This window comes from Lemur catta, chromosome 8 (assembly GCF_020740605.2).
Source record: "Lemur catta isolate mLemCat1 chromosome 8, mLemCat1.pri, whole genome shotgun sequence".
Lineage (NCBI taxonomy): Eukaryota > Metazoa > Chordata > Mammalia > Primates > Lemuridae > Lemur > Lemur catta.
This window is the reverse complement of record NC_059135.1, coordinates 25215773-25228755: the sequence shown is the minus strand read 5'-3', so window position 1 is coordinate 25228755 and position 12983 is coordinate 25215773. Positions and strand designations below refer to the sequence as shown.

The 12983-nt window shown below is 40.1% G+C and overlaps 1 protein-coding gene across 4 annotated transcripts in view; it reads right to left on the bottom strand.

Annotated features, from left to right (window-relative positions):
• Positions 1-12983, bottom strand: part of PLEKHM3 (pleckstrin homology domain containing M3) — a 164761-nt gene that overhangs the window by 133460 nt on the left and 18318 nt on the right. The window lies entirely within an intron of this gene.

Genomic DNA, 12983 nt, shown 5'->3' with positions numbered 1-12983 from the left:
ATTTCCCAATCACAATAAACGAAACAATTATGTAACCTGGCTTACCAAGAAAATCTAGACTGCCTAAGTCAGCACAACGAATGAATTCACAAGAATAGGATTCCAAAGAACAGGCAATAGTTGGAATGAAAAACAAAGGTCAATATTTTAATGTGTTCAAAGAATTTAAAAGCCCATTGGGTACCAATATTCCAAATCAAAATTTTCTTGGAAAATTTAAAGGAAACGCGTAAGTTCTTATAACAAGATTAATAAAAGTGAATGAAAGCCAAAGTGGAAAGTGGATGCAGTCTTCATAGCACTATCATATAACAGTCTGTCCTAGGATTGCCTCTTTGTCAAAGTTCATCAGATACATTACATTTCTTTCACCCTTGATCATCTTTCTTTTCAGTTTCTCTACAGGTTATCCAGTCTATAGTTAGCTGTAAGAACAGATGATTTTAAGATCTGGAAGTCTGGCTGGGAGCCGTGGCTCATGCCTGTAATCCTAGCACTTTGGGAGGCCAAGGTGGGAGGATCGCTTGAGGCCCGGAGTTCAAGATCAGCCTATGGACCCCACCTCTACAAAGAATTTAAAAATTAGCAAAGCATGGTAGCTTATGCCTGTAGTCCCAGCTACCCAGTTACTTGGAAAGCTGAGGCAAGAGAATTGCCTGAAGCCAGGAGTTGGAGGTTACAGTGAGCTATGATGATGCCACTGCACTCCAGCCTGGGTGACAGAGTGAGTCTCTGTCTCAAAACAAAACAAAACAAAAAAATCTGGAGGTCTAGGAAACAGGATTTGCAACTATTATATGAGCTCAAAGATAAGGGAGTAAAGCAATTAGACACATTTACTGAGTACCAACTATATGCAAGGCAGGGCACTAAGATTTGTTAAAGAAACAAAGGTGACAAATTCGTAAGGTGCTTACAATCTGGCTGTGGTAAATGACCCTAATATAGACCTCTACATCAATGTAAATTGATTAGCTCAAGATAAAAGAAAAACCACAGTGTCACTGCAGAACAAAGATAATCCTTCAATCTGGCTTTTCTTCACTTACAGCCAATGCAAATTATCTGTACTCACCTGCTATTGTTTCTTGACTTCTAGACCCCATCTCCAGCTTCTCAGACTACAATATCACTTGGTTCAACCTCACCCCACAGCTCTGGGCCTGTGCTGCCAGTACTACACTGACAGCAGAGAGCCTGGGAGAATGTGGTTAGACTTCCTGAGAGACACAAAACTTCCTGAGAATCATCCAACCACCTGCCCGCCCTGCTCCCTGTTCAAGACTGAGAACCACCCTAGGGTTAGTCAAAACCTCTAGCCTTTAAGATTCTGCTCTAGCCACTGACTCTAATTCCAGGGGGACTATTGGGTTTCATCTCTTACAGACTGCCCCACTCTCAGCTCCACCCACCCTTGGCCCAACAACAGCCCTTCTGGCATTGTCTGAAGCAGGGGCAGAAGGCAATTTTCACTGACTGCTACTGACCGCCAGGAACTCTGTACTGACAAAGGTGCTGAGACCACATCTGGACTCAGTGGGCAAGAGCACTGTGATGCTGCTGAGGTGGGTAATGACAAATGCTGTGTATCTGCCTTCTGATTTTAGGATCTTTATCAACACAGCCCCTTACCCTCTGACTCCAGAGACCAACTCCCTCTTCCACAACAGAAACATCCTAGGCCTTTCGGAACTCTTCATCATAAGGTACTTATCCATTCCAGCTTGGTACTCCCCCGTTCCTTACACAGGCATTCTTCTCAGTCCATCTCACCTGCCTTCCGCTCTATCTTCATGAGGGCTGTTAACCATGAAATCCCCTCTACCTCATCCTTTACCATATCTTCCCTGTTTCACTGCACTCCTTCCCTCTCTGGATTCTGAAGTCAATAGTTAAAACTTGTTTTCTCTTTCATCTCTGATGTAATCACCAAATCTGGATCACACTATCATCTATAATCTCTACTTAGGCCTAGCTTTCTTGAGCAAGATACAGAAATGCTAATGCAGACAACACAGATTTGTATTGCTCACCTTCTATCATATCTTTACTTCTGAGCATTTATTCTTTCATTCATTTCAAGGGATCACAAACAATCCCCAGAACAAGTTTTCCACAGCACCCTAACTTTCCTCAAACACCTAATTCCACTGTCTCTTTCTCTGTGCCCTGTAGTGAGCTCCTTTATGTATACCACACTTGGCTTCACTTCAACATCACACTAACCAATGTCCTGCAGATGTGCCACATAGTACAGTGGTTAAGGCCACAGTTGCTAGAGCCACCAGCCGAGGTTCAAATCCCAGTTCTGCCCTTACTGGCTGTGTGACCATGGGTAAATTACTTAACCTGAGTCTCAGCTTCCCTGTCTTTAAAGTGGGACTATAATACCTCATTGTACTATTGTGAGAAAGAAATGAGTAGCTCTTAGAACAATGTCTGACACTATGTAAGTGTTCAACAAATGTTTCCTATTTCAGCCTTTTAGTGTCAAAAGAAGAAACTTTGCCTCCTTGCTAAAGCTGACCCATCCACCTCTACTCTATAACAAATTCCGCCCTACTTCTCCAGAATCCCTTCCTTTAAAACATCTTAAAATTCTCCCTTTACTAACCTTTTTCCTCCATTTTCCAATACCCTAAAATCTGTTGTATCTATTAAAAAATTGTTCACTTGATCCTACCTCTTCTGTGGCTCAATCTGTCTTCTTGCTTCAGATTCCAAATTCTTACAATGCCTCTATTTCCTGCTGCACACTATCTGACCTCTGACCTCATCTCACATCATCGCACTCCCCTTCTCTCACTCCAGCCACGATCCTCTCTTATGTCTTGAGCAAGCCAAGCACATTCTAGCTTCAAGGCCTCTGAAGTTGCTGTCCCCTCTGTCCAGAACTTCTCTCCCCAGCTCCTCCATTGCCTCATGTTTCTACCTCGGTTTTTCATCTCTCTCACCCTCAAATACCAGTGGCTGGCTCTATAAATGTTTATTGAATATATCAACAAAAGACTACACTAGAGTCTGTGGAGATAACAAATGAATCAGACACAGATCCTATCAACAGAGTTGACAGCACAGTGGGGGAGAAAGATGGGTCCAAAAGTATTTGCAATATGGAGCAAAACAAATATAACTATTCTGCCCTGATTTGTAAGCACCAATACATAGAATTTCATATGCTCACACTTGGTACAGTGCAGAGTTTTCTACAATATGGTTCATATCTTCCAGGGATTTCCAATCTGGTGTGGGACATGGATGGACAAGCAATTACCTATCATGCACAGCAGAATAAAATGTTCTGTAGGAACATAAAGTGAAATTAAAAAAATAAGGATTTGAATTGAGAAAAATCTGTAAAAGTCTCAGGGAGGATGTGGCATTTGAACTGGCCCTTGAAAGATAATGGAGGATTTCTGGAAAGTGAAAAGGGCAGAGAAGTATTCCGGGATGAAGAAACAGCACGAGCAAAGGCCCAGGGAACTTGAAAGCACGCTGCAAATTCAATAATGGCAGAAAGGCTGGGGTGGAGGAAGGTGTGGGTGATAAAGTTGGGAAGACATCTGGATGCTTTATAAAGTTTACACTTGATTTTCTAAGGAATGGGGAACCATAGTTCATTTTTGAAAATAGAGTGGCACGAAAAGATTTGTATTTAGGATGATAACTCTAGCAATTTGAAAAATTAGTCACCACAGTTTTCCTTAGCCAAAATAAAAAAAGAATAACATTAAAAGAACAACCAGAAAAAAATACCAGACACTTCATTTTAAGGGTTCCCATATAGAGGAAGTGTTAGGAATCAGAAAGTGGGCTGTCAATGAGGCATACTGGGTTTCCAAATAGCTGCCACAGGCCAACGTTCAATAATATAACCCATGGAAACTATACAACCATATAAAATCAATTTTCTGTGACCTATTTTAGCAACTTCTTTGTACTGACTAATCTTGCTGAAGGGTGAATCATAAATTCAGCAAGAGACCATGTCCTGGTGACCTCACTTGTTCTTAGCCCGCAGGAATATTCCCACCTCTACTGGTTCCAAGCCTTTTGAGAAACATCATAATTGAAAAAGCAGTCATTTTAGTATAAGTCTCAAATTTGGCTTTTTTTTAAAAAGTGAAAGATGGGGAAAAAGGGAATCGAAACAGAGTAACATAAAACCTGGGATAAAGAAACTATGCTGCCATGGTTTTTCTAGCCCTAAAGAAAATCTCTGCTTGAGACCTTCTCCTGAAGAACTTAGAACAAGAAAATACAGGCATAGGAATGGTACCAGGTCACCAGAGAGTGAAACCGACGGAAACAAAAGCCCAGTTGACCACTGCCCTTGCCAAGCAGATGAAAATGTGAACGCAGTCAGGGAGGAAAAGTAAGTTAGATTCTGGCAGATTGTTGAGTCTCAGAGCTCTATAGCTAATGCAAAGGATTTCTTTTAAAATTTTTGAATTTAAAAATTGCAACAGCAGTTCATCCAGAAGTAGAGTTATAATGTATATAGAAATCTTTCTGTGTTAAACAATTTCAACTATACCTACGTTTCTATCGCAAACTTCTATTATGAATCTGACTATAGTAATTAGCTCCCACACAACCATGAGTCAGGACAGGTTCAAATACATCTAGAATGATATAATTTTAGAGTTGAGAAGGATAATAGAGATAATTTCTAACTTGCCTCAGTAGGTTTGCAAACCAAAGGCAACAAGCAATAAAATGGTTTATCCAAACTTACATGGTGAGTTAGGAGTAGAACTAGCAAAAACTTTTGAGTCCTAGTTGAATATTCTTCCCTTATAGCCTCACCTTTCTCTACTATGTGCCTACGCTTATAGGGGGTGTGTGTGTGTGTGTGTGTGTCTGTGTGTGTGTGTGACCTATTTTTCTTATATGTAACATATCTAACGTCCACATGTTCATATGACTTTTTATGTTCTTGCCTTATGATGTTTACATTTAGTGATGTTTAATTTTATATTGTAATTCTATGATGTTAGGACGCTGTCTTCTTTATCCTCTGGGGAATTCCTGGTGCTATGGTTGTATTATTACTCAATGGACAAGGACAGGATGACAGAGATACAGAGGAGAAAAGGGTTTAGTTTGGGTACTAGTTAAGAGCATGTCTTTAGAGAACTAAGATTAGCGCCAGAACTAGAAATCAGCCATTCTGGTGGTGGGATCAGGGCCCTCTCTCAGCTACCTAGGGCATGGCAGACCCTGGGATGGCAGGAAGGAGAGGAGCTGACCCCAAGGAAGCTTTGGTGCCCACCACCTACCTCGAGGTTCTTTAGAAACAACTACCTCTGATGCCACCTTGTCTTAGATCTATTGCTTCCATCACTTTGTGACCTAACCTACTAATAGTTCTATTCAATCTTCAGATAATGCAGATAGTGTTAACTAGGTTGGATTCAAGCCACACCCCATAGAACTAGTAAGACTCACTGGCAGCTCCCTTCATCCACTAGCACAGCCAATATTCCTCCTTAAGAAGTCAGCCTAGGTGTGCCCCTGCCTGAGGTAATGCGATCTCTAGAACGCATTCACAGGCTTCTAAGTAAGACAACCCAAAGATGGAGCAAAACCCCAAAGCTCTCCTTCCATGCCTACAGACTCATGAGGGTCAGTTCACTTGAGCTCTCTGTGTGGCTCACATGCAAAAGTGTGAAAGGCAAAATTATGGCCTTCCTTTTACAGATTCATTGGTCCCCTAAAGACCTGTGACCGGCTCTGTGTCTATGTGTTTATTATATTTCAGTGAATATGTTAAATGCAGGAAACAATTCTTGCTCAGCTGGATTGCTTTGGTGTGCCTCAGTTTTTCCTCACCAGTGGTGCCCCAAGGGACTAATTTTAGTTCAGTGAACATTACCCAAGTCTGTCTCTTTCACACTGATTCCCACCAGCTACCCCCCAGGGACTGACTGCCAATAAGGCTTTCCAAGAGGACGGCTATGCAGACTGAGGACCACTGGTTTCCAAAGCAAGGGCCAGCCCCAGCTTAGTGGTTAAAGGCACGGACTCTGAGGAAGACCACCTAGGTTCAAACTGAGGCTCCACTCCTCCCTAGCAGTGGGGATTTGAGCACACCACTTAAGTGTCTGTGCCTCAGTTGCATCATCCTTAAAATAGTGTCAATGAAAATACTTGTTTCACAGGAGTGTTACATAAATTAAATAAGCTGCTACCTATAACACACTTAAAACAGTGCACAAAGTAAGTGTTAGCTGCTGCTGCCAATGTTACTACTATTTTTTCCTCTCTTTCCACCTGGGCTTTCTCACTTACGTTGAGGACGAACACATCAACATATTGGGTGCTCAGATGCTGGCTTTTACAGTAACAGACTGTTAATCTGTTTCATGTATGCTGCTCTCATATGTCCTTCCCGACTCTAGGAAAGAAGTGGCCTCCAAATCCAAAGAAACAATCTTTTATAAAGAACACAAATCAGGGAACAAGGAAACATTGAAGAAGGAGGCAAAATTATCTCAAATGATTGCCAACTTCAGAAAGGCTAAAGAGCAAACCATAATTATCTCACCAGGCTTTGTGCTCACCAAATAGCAGATTCCTCTAAGAAGGGGAGTCCTAACTGTACCTAGGTGACACAGGAGTCTGAGATGGTATCTGGATACTCCTTCAAGGCCAAGGCAACATACTTCCAACATCAGGGCTACTTTATGAGCCACACACAGTTGGGGGACACGGGGAGAAGTCACCACAGTCAGGGAGAGATTTTCTCTTATAACAAGGATAGTGCAGAGCAGCCTTTGAGACAAAAGCAAATTTTCATTTTTGAGCGTTTACTGTTGCTAAAGAGCTTCACAGAGAGGAGACACAAGATATGAAATGCTAAATGATGATGTGAGGTGTCAGAAAAGAGGGTGGAGTCATTCATTTTCTAAAAGGCACAAACCAGGCTGGGTGTGGTGGCTCACGCCTGTAATCCTAGCACTCTGGGAGCCCGAGGTGGGAGGATTGCTTGAGGCCAGGAGTTCGAGACCAGCTTGAGCAAGAGTGAGACCCCCATCTCTACAGAAAATAGAAAAATTAGCTGGGTATGGTGGTGTGTGCTTGTAGTCCCAGCTACTTGGGAGGCTGAAGCAGGAGGATTGCTTGAGCCCAGGAGTTTGAGGTTGCAGTGAGCTAAGATGAAGCCACTGTACTCCAGCCTGGGCAACAGAGCAAGAGCACATCTCAAAAAAACAAACAAACAAACAAACAAACAAACAAAACAGCTAAATAAGTTAATGTTTTGTTTTTAATTTATCAGCTTGATTCTTATTAGATTTATATTCATTTCACATTTAAAAAAATTTTTTTCAGCACATACTACATTCAGAGCACTAAGTTAGTTACTAAGATAAAACAATGGGTAAGAGTTACAGGATACAAAATCAACATACAAAAGCCAGTAGCATTTCTATTTGCCAAAAGCAAATAATCTTAAAAAGAAACCAAGAAAGTAATCCTATTTACAATAGCTACAAATAAAATAAAATACCTAGGAATAAACTTAACCAAAGAACTGAAAGATCTCTACAACAAAAACTATAAAACATTGACACATGAAATTGAAGAGGACACAAAAAATGGAGAGATATTTCATACTCATGGGTTAGAAGAATCAATATTGTTAAAATGTCCTTACTACTCAAAGCAATCTATAGATTCAATGCAATCCCCATCAAGATACCAATGACATTCTTCACAGAAATGGGAAAAAATCCTAAAATTTATATGGAATCACAAAAGACTCAGAATAACCAAAGCCTTCCTGAGCAAAAAGAACAAAACTAAAGGAATCACATTGCCTGACTTCAAATTATACTATAGAGCTGTAATAGACACATAGACCAATGGAACAGAATATAGTACCCAGAAATAAATTCACAAATCTAGAGTGAACTTATCTTCGACAAAGATACCAACAACATACACTGGGGAAAGGAGAGTCTCTTCAATAAATGGTACTAGGAAAACTGGATATCCATATGTAGAAGAATGAAACTAGACACTTACCTCTCACCATACACAAAAATCAAATCAAAATGGATTAAAGACTTAAATCTAAGACCTGAAACCATGAAATACTAAAAGAAAACATTGGGGTAATGCTTCAGGACATTGGTCTGGGCAAGGACTTTTTGACTAATACCCTCAGAGCACAGGCAACCAAAACAAAACTGGACAAATGGGATCTTATCAAGCTAAAAAGCTTCTGCACAGCAAAGGAAACAATCAAAAAAGGAAGAGACAACTCACAGGATGGGAGAAAATATTGGCAAACTACCCATCTGACAAGGGATTAATAACTAGAATACATAAGGAGTTCAAACAACTCAATAGGAAAAAAAATCAAATAATCTGATTAAAAATGGGCAAAAGATCTGAATAGACATTTCTCAAAAGAAGACATACAAATGGCCAAGAGGTATACTAAGAAAATGCTCAACATCATTAGTCATCAGAGAAATGCAAATCAAAACTACAATGAGATATCTCACCTGAGTTAAAATGGCTTTTATCAAAAAGACAGGCTGGTGAGGATGTGGAGAAAGAGAAACTGTCATACATTGTTAACAGGAATGTAAATTAGTGTAACCACTATGGAGAATACTATGGAGACTCTTCAAAAAACTAAAAATGGAATTCCCATGTGCCCCAGCAATCATACTGCTAGGTATATATCCAAAAGAAAGGAAATCAGTATATTGAAAAGATATCTGAACTCCCATGTTTATTACAGCACTATTCATAATAGATAAGATTTGGAATCAACCTAAGTATCCACCAACAGATGAATAGATAAAGAAACTGTGGTACATACACACAATGCAATATTATATAGCCATAAAAAAGAATGAAATCCTACCCTTTGCAACAACATGGATAGAACTGGAGAACATTATGTTAAATGAATAAGCCAATCACAGAAAGACAAATCTTGCATGTTCTCACTCACATGTGGGAGCTAAACATTAAAACAATTGATCTCATGGAGACAGAGAGTAGAACAGTTGTTACCAGTGGCTGGGAAGGGTAGTGGGGAGTGGGGATAAAGTGGGGTTGGTTAATGGGTGCAAAAATATAGTTAGATAGAATGAACAATATTTGGTAGCACAATAAAGTGACTATAATCAATAATAAGTTAGGGTATATTTTAAAATAACTAAGAGAGTAGAATTAGAATGTTCCTAACACAAAAAAATGATAAATGCTTGAGGTGGGATATCCCAATTACCCTGATTTGATTCATACACATTTTATGCCTGTATCAAAACATCACCTGTACCCTATAAATATATATAATTATGATGTACTCATAATAACTAAAAACTTAAAATTAGAAAAAAAAACAATGAGTAAGAAACAATCCTTTCCATCAGTGACCATAAACTCTGATGTGTAAGACAGGAAACAGCTGATCACAAATCAATATGAGAGAGGGAATGAATGGTCTATTTCTTACTAACAAACCAGTTAATAACTATGAGAAGGTATACTGAAGAAAGGCCAATTAAATTTAAGAAATAATTTTGGTGAGATCATTTTATGAAAGAGACTATGCCAGAAAAAAGTAGGAGTGATTGTTAATGTTACCTTAATTCTCATTGATGAGTTTCTAATTCAGTTAGTAATAATAACAATATCATTAAATGTTTAAAACTTTTATTAAGTATTCACTACGTGCCAAACACAATTCTAAGAAGCACTCTAGATGTTTTAACTCATTTAACTCTCACAATAAATTTTGAGGTCAATACTACTATTACCCCACACTTTGTGGCCAAAAAAAAAAAATATGGAGGCACAGAGTAATTAAGAAATCTGCCCTATACTGCACGTCTGGTAAGTACTAGAGCAAGGTTTGAAATGCTAGCAGTCTAGGTTTAGAGTCAGTGTTTCTAACCAATGTGCTACCTTGTTTGATCAAAGGCCTTCTTCAGACAGGCTCACCTGTTACCAAAATAGCTGCTATGCCCTCATTATCCACTGCCCTCCTCATACCAGAACACAATTTGCTTCATACCCAAAGCAGCATTTATCCTCTGGAAGGTTCAAGAGCCCAGTTATTCATCGCCAGTTGAGGCAGAAGATGCAAAGGGCCTATCTGATGAATAAGACCCTTAGACTTGTTAGGAGAGGAAGGAGAGAGGATGATGAGGGTAGGAGGAAGGAGTGGTCAGGTAGGAGAAGAACCACTCCTGATAAGTCTATTCAAGATGAGCTCAGAAAAGAAACCAAGAAAAAATAATTAACCTCAACTGAAGAAAACGTAAGACCAAGCAGTAGTAAAGCCCATAAGTAAGAGAATGACAGGACTAGACACAAAACCAAGTTGATCTCAACAAAAGAAACCCATTATACTAAATTTTTTTCTTCTAAGGAGCCCCCAGTCTCTCATTAACCTTTGTTAACTTCTTAGAACAGCAGGAGTGGGAGATGGGAGGATTATGGATCATTTGGGGACACTTTAAATTTGAGGTGCCTGTGGAACAATCCATCTGAGATTTTCAACAGGCAGTGAGAATGTGAGTCTGCAGCTCAAGGAAGAGGTCTGGCCTGACCCCAAGTCTCCTGGGACCTCATCTCCAGCTCTAGCCAAGATGCCACGTTGCTTCCCTCTGCTTTTGGCACATTCCTCAGAAGAAACAATGAGGCTTTCTTCAGTCTGGATTGCTAATTTCAAAGGTTTTTAAAGCAAACTATACTCAAAGATCTTGGCTCATATTGACTAGTCTGCACCCGGATGTTGGCACACCCCTCCTCAAATGCTTGTGAGAATTACAATCATCAGTGTAGGTGATCAGCCATGCATCTGGAACTCCTCTCTACTCCCAGCCCGAGAATGGATGGCCATTGTTTGCCTTTGCCCTTCACCTTGTGAGCAATAAAACACAATTTATCTTGCCTGTTCTCGAGAGCATCCCAGAAAGAAAAACTTGGCATGCCATTTACCCAAGTTCGCTAACTCCTGCTAGGATGTGTATCTCATGGATGATCAAAAGTAGCCAGGATAAATTATATCAATACTTTCAAATGCCATTTGGTACAGTTTACTTTTCAAAATACTACTCAGTTCTTATATTTCAACATAATTTAATATTAAACTTTTTTTTCAATATTGAAAATTAAAAAATAATAATCTGGTCTGTCAAACACTCAAGGGAGAAGAAGTTTAGGGCTTTAGAGAACCTAAGGAAGGTCTGGTTCTTGGCATTTATAATCAAAACAAGATAGGAAAAATAAAATTGGAAATATGACATCCTCTTAAATTGGGCTATAGCAGGAATTTAGGTGGTTTAGTGATAAAAATCCATGTGAATTCTAAGATACCAAAGAACTACTGAGGTTATTTGCTAATCAAAAAGTGCACCTGTTTGTACATGAACTCAAGGCAAAGCTATCATTCTGCCAGGCAGTAGGGTCACAGCAACTTGTTTGTCCCTTAACATCTAATCAGTCATCAAGTCCTATGCTTTATAATGTTTTTTCTTTTTACTCCCATGGTAACCACTCTTGGCTAGATGTTACAGAAGATTGGTGGGAGCCTAGGAGAGAAGATAAGGAATTATAAGTTAGGAATTTGAGTAGTGAAAAAAAATGGATTTTAAAAGAATGAATTTGAATGGAATGTGAAAATAATGTGGCCCCTCACAGGCAGGAACACTGCATTTCCTTAAGAGATATACTAAACCATATCTTTGCCTCAGATTATACTTACTAACTAAATTCTATAATTCAAATGGTAATGTATCAATGGAATGCCAAGCAATGATAGAGGCTGTAGTAATTCTAACACAGCAGTAAAGTACAAAAAATGGTCTCCCAGTTAACTGAGTAGAAGCCATCTAAATTAAGAGTTGAGCAGGGTGATTGAAGAATCATCAGTATAATAATAAAAATTGATAGCCTGTATATATGAGGTTATCTTGAAGGAAAATGCTGGGGAAAGTGGAGAGATGGTTTGTATGTCTCAAAGAAGAGCAAGTTCATGTGTAAGTACACGAGTATGTACTCACATGCACATGTATGTGTATAAAGTCTGAGGAAAAAAGAAATTCAAGACCCTCCACCACGAGGGCCTAACCACCCTCTCCAACCATGTCCTCCCACTACTTGCCATGAGACTCCTCGCTCTGCTCACAAGGGTCTGCTAGTTCTCCCCCGTACTCCCACCTCTTCACCCTTGTTCACGCCATAATCCTGACCACGTGTCCTCTCCTGTGACTCTCTTTCTGCATCTTAATGTCCCTCCAGGTCCAGCTCAAGTTCCATGTCCTCTTGCAAGCCCTTCCTGACAAGCTCAGCCCACAATGTCTCCTCCCTCTGTCCTCTAACAGTCGCTGCCACTCACTCATGTACAGGGTAAAACAAAAGTTCCCTCGCAAACATTTCAATTGACCAACTACTGTCTCTCATTCCTGGGTGCCTTCCTGAGTCTTTCTTAGGGTCAGATCCCCTCAGTGGATGAGAAGTTGTTTAGGGGAGGGATTGTGTCTTCACATGTCTTTAAATCCTTCATGGCACAAGGCTAAGCCCTACATGTGCTCCAATAAACACCTGCTGATGTGAATAAGCATTATCATGCGCTGTTCAAAGGAAAATACTACATGAAATATGGGAATATTCTGGCCGGGCATGGTGGCTCACTCCTGTAGTCCCAGCACTTTGGGAGGCCGAGCCAGGAGGAGTTTGAGACCAGCCCAGGCAACGTAGCAGGATCCCATCTCTACAACAAAATTAAAATATTAGCCTGGTGTGGTGGCGTGTGCCTGTGGTCCTAGCTACTTGGGAAGCTTAGGGCTGAGGCAGGAGGATCCCTTGAACCCAGGAGTTCAAGGTTACAGCGAGCTATGATTGCACCAGTGCACTCCAGCCTGGGTGATAGAGCAAGACCCTATCTCTTAAACAAAAAAAATATGAGAATATTCTGATTCTAACATACAAGAATTGTCTTTTCACTAAAT